Source organism: Dipodomys merriami, unplaced genomic scaffold (assembly GCF_024711535.1).
Source record: "Dipodomys merriami isolate MVZ:Mamm:240054 unplaced genomic scaffold, mDipMer1.0.p SCAF_2944, whole genome shotgun sequence".
Taxonomy (NCBI): domain Eukaryota; kingdom Metazoa; phylum Chordata; class Mammalia; order Rodentia; family Heteromyidae; genus Dipodomys; species Dipodomys merriami.
The window spans coordinates 20,962-28,707 of NW_027204431.1; the positions used below are offsets into that span (position 1 = coordinate 20,962).

Sequence of the window (7,746 nt, forward strand, 5' to 3'; positions counted from 1 at the left end):
ATGTTAATGAACTGACTCTCACTTGGTTTGGAACAAAGAAAACATCCCTGCCCAGTCAGGATGAGAGAATGATGACCATGGAACATGTGATATGGAAGAGGAACATAAGCCAGCCTTTATCATGAAAGATCACACTTAGACATTGATGGAAGCCGAATTCATATTACACAATTTCAATCTTAATCATGCTTGTCCTCTATTTCCCTAGATAATAACAAAACCTTGCTTTATTATCCCCCACTCAATAAGGCCATCTAAGTTCCTATTTGAAGAGACTTTCATAGGTCTTTTGTTGTTGTTGTTGCCTGTAACTATGTATAAATATGAACCACATTTTACATAGAAAGACTTCGTTCAAAATGATGCAAAGCAGCAATGAGCAATTAGTGGAGCCAAAATTAGGATCTAGTTCTGATGAGCTCTCTATAGGATCTCACAATTTTGCCCTGGTAATTCCTGCATTAGGAAACTCAACACTGTCCTCTAGTGACAGAAAAGTCATTACAACCCAGAACTCCTGAATCACTAAGAGTAATTATCATCAGTGATTCAATTTTACTCTCCTTCCTTCTTTCCTTTGCTTCCCTAACTTCCTCTCCCTCATTCCCTTCTTCCCTTCCTTTATTTTGTCAGTAGTATGGCTTCAACTCAGGGTCTTATACTCTCCCTTAGTTTTTTTCTCAAGGCTGTCCCTTTACTACTTAAGCCACAGATCCACTACTGGCTTTATAGTGGTTAATTGGAAATAAGACTTTCACAGATTTTCCTACTTAGGCTGGCTTTGAATCACAATCCTCTAATCTCAGTCTCCTTAATAGCTAGGATTTCAGGTTGAGCTCCTGGTTCAGAAATCTCATTAATTGGCCTTCTGGAAATTAACCACACTGTATTTCCTTGTTACACATAACTTCAAGTGATTCTTTTCACACATCATGAGCTGTGAAGACTAGTAAGAGAACTCCGAGTGTCACTTTTTCTTCTCTTTCTTAACTTCCCACTACTGAGAAATCCTTTCTAGCTAGCTTACCTTCTGATTACTTTGGGAATATATCTCACTTTAAATGAGCCTTAAAGTGAGATTCTTGTTTGACTGAAGTCTTGGATTACATAAAGTTAATTGTTTAGGAAAAAAGATTATCCAATATGGTGGCTTTGATAATTTGGAGATTTCTTCTGGCTGCTCATGGAGTATAGAGGTGAGCTGCCTGTGATAGAAGCCCTATGATTATTCTGTGTGGTTTGGTTTGGTTTTCATGCCAGTACTAGGGCTTGAACTCAAGGCCTGGGGACTGTCCTGGAGCTTTTTTCCTTAAGTCTAGCACTCTATCAGTTGAACCACAGCTCCACGTTCAGGACTTCTGCTGGTTAATTTGAGATTTCTCATAGCTTTTTCTCCTCAGTCTGACTTTGAACTTCTACCCTCAAATCTCTGCCTCCTGAATAGCTAGGATTACAGACATGAGCCACCAGCAACAGTCTTGGTTCAGTATACATTGGAACCATAGGCCAAAAAAGCTCTTCCTCCACATAATTCCTATTAATGAGCCCATAGCTTCCTATATGCTTTTGTATATATGTCTATGTTTCTCTCTATATACATATACATATCTATATAAATGTATATATGTATGTGCATGTATATATGTGTGTATACATATATACACATATATATGTAGTATATATATACACAATTAGCCAGTCTTGGGGCTTGAACTCTGGGCCTGGGTGCTATCTCTGAGCTTCTTTTACTGAAGGTGAGCCCTCTATCACTTGGCCACAGTGCCACTTCCAGTTTCTTAGTGGTTAATTGGAGATAAGTATCTCATGGGGACTTTTCTGCCCAGGCTAGCTTCAAATGGCTATCCTCAGATCTCAGCCTCCTCAGTAGCTAGGATGACAGGCATGAGTTACTGGCACCTGGCCTTACATGCTTTTTTATACCTTCCCAATCATTTGACTTAAGTAAAATGACTCTTTAGACTGTAGAGGGACATTTCATTAAAAAAATTTGATCAAATATTAGCATCCTCACACTAGCTAATTCAGAATAGATGAGGACTCAGTAAAGATCAATTTTTTTTTTTTTTTGCTGGTCATGGGCATTAACTCTGGGCCTGGGCACTGTCCCTCAGCTCTTTAGCTCAAGGCTAGCGCTCTACCACTGGAGCCACATCACCACTTCCGGCTTTTTCTGTTTATGTGGTGCTGAGGAATCGAACCCAGGGCCTCATGCTTGCAAGGCATGCACTCTACCGCTGAACTACCTTCCCAGCCCAAGATCAAATTTTTAACCCTTGTTACCACACTTCAGGTCCCTCACCATTGTCTTGCTATCTCTTCCTTGAACACACACAAAGGGAGCACTGTCCATCTTCTCTTCTGTAGCTACTGTGTCAGCAGTGCATCACATCCTTTCTGAATTATCCCAGTAAAACCTCATTGGTGTTCTCCCAGGTCAAGCCTCCCCTTCAACGACTCCTTCCCTCACAGATACACACAGAGTTTGTACCACATCAGGGAAATGTATTCTGTGAAAATATAGTGCTACTGACTTGTATGTTGGCCTAATATACCTCCCTCAGAGATGCCTACCATTCCTACTGGTATCAAGACAAGATGGAAGATTGGAGAAAGGAGTTTATGGAAGGGATGGAGATGCCACATAATTGTAGGTCCTTTCCTACCACTGCCTGAGGAACACATCATACAAGGTTTCACTGGATCCATGGAAATTCTTTCTAATAAGACAAAGGGGAACTGCAGATGGACTTGGTCAGCTCCATAAATGTAAGACATATCTATTATATAGCTAAGTCCCAAAGTAGAGCTTTCATGGATGATCTGTACAAAAAGATGCTATTTAAGAATGGCAAGAGGAAGTGTTGTATTGCAAAGTAAAACAGAAAATGATGCTCTTCCCTATAGATACACACTTGGAGATGTACTAGGCATGGTGTCATATTGACAATTCAGAAAACTCCAGCAATAGAGGGGCTGGGAAGGTGGCTCAGTGGTAGAGCTCTTGCCTTGCATGCTCGAGGCCCTGGGTTCGATTCCTCAGCATCACATAATCAAAAAGAAAAAAGCCGGAAGTGGCGCTGTGGCTCAAGTGGTAGAGAGCTAGCCTTGAGCTGAAGAGCTGAGGGACAGCACTCAGGCCCAGAGTTCAGGCCCCAAGACCGGACCCTCCCCCCCCCCCAAAAAAAAGAAAACTCCAGCAATAGAAAAAGAATGTCACTTTGCCTGACATGATTCTCAGCACTTCCTGAGAAACTGATCAAAGAACTGCATTTCCCCTTTTATCTCTTCATAGACTACTCCCCAGGGAGTTCACAACACCTGGATTTGGACAGACTGAGAGTTGACACCAGAATGACAAGGGACCATTATCACTGCATTGACACCACCACTTGGATTTTGTCCCTATAGGACCTGTCCCCTTTCCTGCCAGGACTTCAGCTCTCTTGTAAACAGAATAAAAGTTTAGAATCATTGGACGTCCATGTAGCTTTCTTGGCCAGACTGGTTTTTGGGAGTTTGTGTTTCTGTCCATCCTGAAGAAAGAGTTACTATGGATGAAGTTGCCAACTCTGTTTAAATAACAGTTTTGTAATACAGCTTCATCCCACTTTATCTCTCAGAGCCAATCATGCCTTGCTCTCTTATGCCCTGTGAGCATTTTTTTAAAACCTGTGAGCATTTTTTAAAACATTGTTTTCACTTGCAAAGAAGACAGTTAATAACGGGATTGGCACTGTACTAACACAAGTCTTACTCCCACAGGAGAGAGGCTGCAAGACCATGCAAGTGGGTCAGAGATGGATGGGGCTCACTCACACGTTACTAGGCAACTGTGCAAATGGGATGGAAGTGATATTGATACCTAGGAATATGCCTTGGAAATTCACTTGTTTCAAATCTCCAAGGCTACACTTCTCCTTTGCAACAATAAATAAATTAAAAGTGTTGAGAGAACATTCTCCTGCTTTCCAAAACAATTCTGGGGCCAATGAAAACACGAGCCATGTTTCTGAATGCTGAAGGCTGCATTTAGGTTTATTTACTCCCCCTCTTTCTCATTCAACATAGGAGTCATCAACCTCTCTATTTCTCAAGGTCTTGAATATCTCCAAGCCCTACCTTTGGGAATCACGAGCAAGCTTGAGGGATGGATGGAAGAAAAGAAGAAAATTAGAGGCATGGTAGAGGCAATTGGGGCTAAAAGGCCATGGAAGAATGGAGGTTGGAGTGAAGATAAGAATAAGAGAGAGTAAGAGAAAGACTGATGAAGAAATATGCATATTTTAGAGGTAGAAAGATGGGATGAAGACTCATTTTTCCACCAATGTTTACTGCTGTTAGTTTGAAGAGACATTGGGGAGTTGTGGCAAATCTGCCTCTCTCTCTGTCCCTTTGTTTCCTAATATGGTAGCTACTTAAGAGGAGATTTTTCTCTTAGGTAGCTTTGTGTCTGAGCTTCCCTCCATATTCCTTCATGAAGGAGTTAGGCCTCCCTGGCTAGGTAAAGGATAACAGCAAGGACCAGCTCCAATATGGGAGAGAGATGATTCAACAAGATGCCTGAGGAGAAGGACCCAGCAAGATGATGCATGCAAATCTCACAATGCAGTAATGACTCAGTAGAGACAGAGAAACCAAGGAGACTCCCTACAGCACTCCCTACACCCTATCTAACCCTATACCCACCAACTGGACCAGGCCATGCCTCAGAGGGAGAAGCTAAGACCCTATACATAAGGGACAGGTACAGGCAGGATGGAGATGCGATAAGGCTCCCGGATCCATTCTATTTTTGTTGTTGTTGTTGGTCATGGGGCTTGAACTCTGGGCCTGAGCACTGTCCCTCAGCTCTTTAGCTCAAGGCTAGTGCTCTACCACTTGAGCTACAGCACCACTTCTGGTTTTCTAGTGGTGCAATGGAGATAAAAGTTTCTCAGACTTTCGTGCCCAGCCTGGCTTTGAACCTGGATCCTTAGATTTCAGCCTCCTGAGTAAGTATAAAATTACAGGTGTGATCCACCAGTGCCTGCCTCCAATTCTATTTTAGCAGGATTTCCTTATGATATTATGATATTATTTAGTTCTCATAATCACTGGATATTACAGTCTCCTAGTTTTATAACTTTGCCTTGGAGATGTTGTGTCTCAAAGATGTTAAAATTCTCAAGGTCTCACCCTGAAAAAGTCACTGCTATAGTTTGGGTATTGAATGTGCTAAGGATTTCATCTCTAAAACACCAGTACTGGAGATATTAGGGGCCCTTTAAGAGTTGAGTCTTTCTGGGGAGGTCTTCAGGTCAAGAGCTTCCTGCTCCCCTATTCTGCCTGTCATCTGAGCATCTTCTCTGACACATGTTCCTATCAGGATATGCAATCTTTGCCAGAGGCTCAAAGCAAGAGACTACTTGACCTTGGACTAGAACCCACAAACTGTGGGTAGCTAAGGGAACTTTTCAGTTATAAGCTAATTGCTTCAAGTATGTTACTGTAGTAAAGCAAAGCTGACCAATACAACCATGGTGATAAAACACACTCCCCTTCTTTTTGTTTGTTATTAGTCATGAACTTGAACTCAGAACCTGGAGTCTGTCCCAGAGCTCTTTTGCTCAAGGCCAGCTCTCTACCTCTTTGAGCCATAGGTCCACTTCTCTGGTGGTTTGCTGGAAATAGAGTCTCATGGATTTTTGCTGCCTGAGCTGGCTTCAAATAGTGATTCTCAGATCTCAGCCTCGTGAGTAGCTAGGATTACAGAATGAGCCATTGGCTCCCAGTTCTTTTTCAAGCCAGAGCTTTAGACTATGTTTTGTTTCCAACTCAAAGGAATCCTCTATACCTGCCCCTTGTCACTCTTAGCAATCTGTCCTCCAGCTAAATAAAGGATTGTGAGGAGAAGAAACTTGTGATTCACGTCAGAGTTCACCAGAAGACCATGAAGAATGGAAGATAGAGGATTAGAGACAAGGTTATAAATACTAACCTTTACCTTGCTCATGTAATTGTAACCCCTCTGTACGGTATTTTCACAATAAAAAAAAGAAATAGAAATACTAACCTTGTATTTCCCTACTTACTACTTTTTGCCTCCACAGCAATTTTTCTTTGTAAGTTTAGATGTAATTTGATAGCACTGTATCTTGACTCTTAATGATTGATCATTGATTTTTTTAAAAAAAGTCAAATGGACATCCCAGAGTTGTCAGAAGAGCTGAGGCTCTGTATTGAGTTGTAAAGGAGAATCTGTGACTCTGCTTGCCTTTGGTATTAAAGTAGGCAATCCTGCCATCTAGTGGACTTTGAATCAACTTCAGTTGAAAGTCTTCTGCAATTTAGGGGATTCTATTTTAAATAACAAGGGAAGCCTGGAGTTGCAGTTCATCTCTATAATCCTAGCTACTCAGGGGGCTGATCTCTGAGGATCATGGTTCAAAGCTTGCCTGGGCAGGAAGTCCTGAGACTCCTTATTTGTAAAGAAGCACCAGGAAAGTGGAAGCAGGGATGTAGCTCAAAGTAGTAGAGGGATACCCTGAAAAAAAAAAGGCTCAGGGACAATGCCCACGATCGACAAAACAAACAAAAAAGCCCCCAAAATGCCAGAATGGCCTTGTGGGAAAAATATCACTTCTTTCATGTTTCAGCTCTACAGGGAGGAGAAAATGTGAACCTGGCACCCTTGCTTGCCACTGGTAAACTTTGCCCATAATTACTAACACTCATGTTCGCTGGGCCCCTAAAATAAACACCAAAACAAAGATTATGTTTATCTTTCCTACAGACATTCCTAGTAACCAGAAAGAGTTTGCACATTACTAGTAGCAATCAGAAAATATTTGCTGAATAAATGTATGTGCTTAGGATAAGTAAATAAAAGAGATGGGAACAGGAGAGATTGCCGATGTCTCAAAGGGAAGAAAGTAAGTTTTGAAATTTTTGCTTTCTCAAACAGAGCAAACCTAGTCCCTGCAATTGCTGGGTGAACAGGGAGAAAAGAGCTTTATAAAGCAGCACCATCACTCACACCAAAAGCCCTGGGCTCACCAAAAGTCCCTGTCTCAGGTCTCCCAAGAGTCAGTTGTTGCCTATCTCTGACCAGCAGAGGGCAGTGCATGCTCGCTCAAGCCAGGGCTGAGTTCAGTCTGTACAATGTCATCTGACAGACTTTGTGTGCTCTTATTCCTTGGAGATGTCTTTATGGTGCTTATAACTGGGGAACAAGATTGCTTTCTAAGTATTGTATGGAAAACAAGTTGTGTTCTTGTTCTTTCTTTAAACAGTGATGCTGAGAATTGGGTTCAGTTCAATAGGGCTGACACTGATATAACACCCTGTAGTGGGAAGTCAGTTTAGAATGACTTTCAGATTGGCAAAATCATCTGTACATAGAAGGTACCAGAGGCTTCAAATAGAAAATGGAGACTAGAGTCTCAGGAGCCCAGCTAGAACTTTCTTCTAGGTCCTGAGGCCTCTCTCCCGACAACACATGTACATTTTTTTCTTTTCTTTCTTTCTTTCTTTCTTTTTTTTTTTTTTGCTTATGTGGTGCTGAGGAATCGAACCCAGGGCCTCAGGCATGCAAGGCAAGCGCTTTACCACTGAGCCACCTTCCCAGCCCTCACATGTATGTTTCTTTGGCTGTAGATCTTTCTAGTCATGTCTTGGCTCATTTTAGGGTCTTTGGAGTCAGGGTGGGTAAAGACCACCCCTCAGCCCCCACCCCTGCCTTTCTGT

General features: G+C 42.0%; 1 long non-coding RNA gene across 1 annotated transcript; it reads left to right on the plus strand.

Annotated features, from left to right (window-relative positions):
• Positions 1 to 2,585: 2,585 nt before the first annotated feature.
• Positions 2,586 to 3,497, plus strand: LOC138839157 (uncharacterized). Its single transcript, XR_011375887.1, has 2 exons — positions 2,586 to 2,787; positions 3,314 to 3,497. It is a non-coding gene; the product is annotated as an uncharacterized lncRNA (long non-coding RNA).
• Positions 3,498 to 7,746: the final 4,249 nt, after the last annotated feature.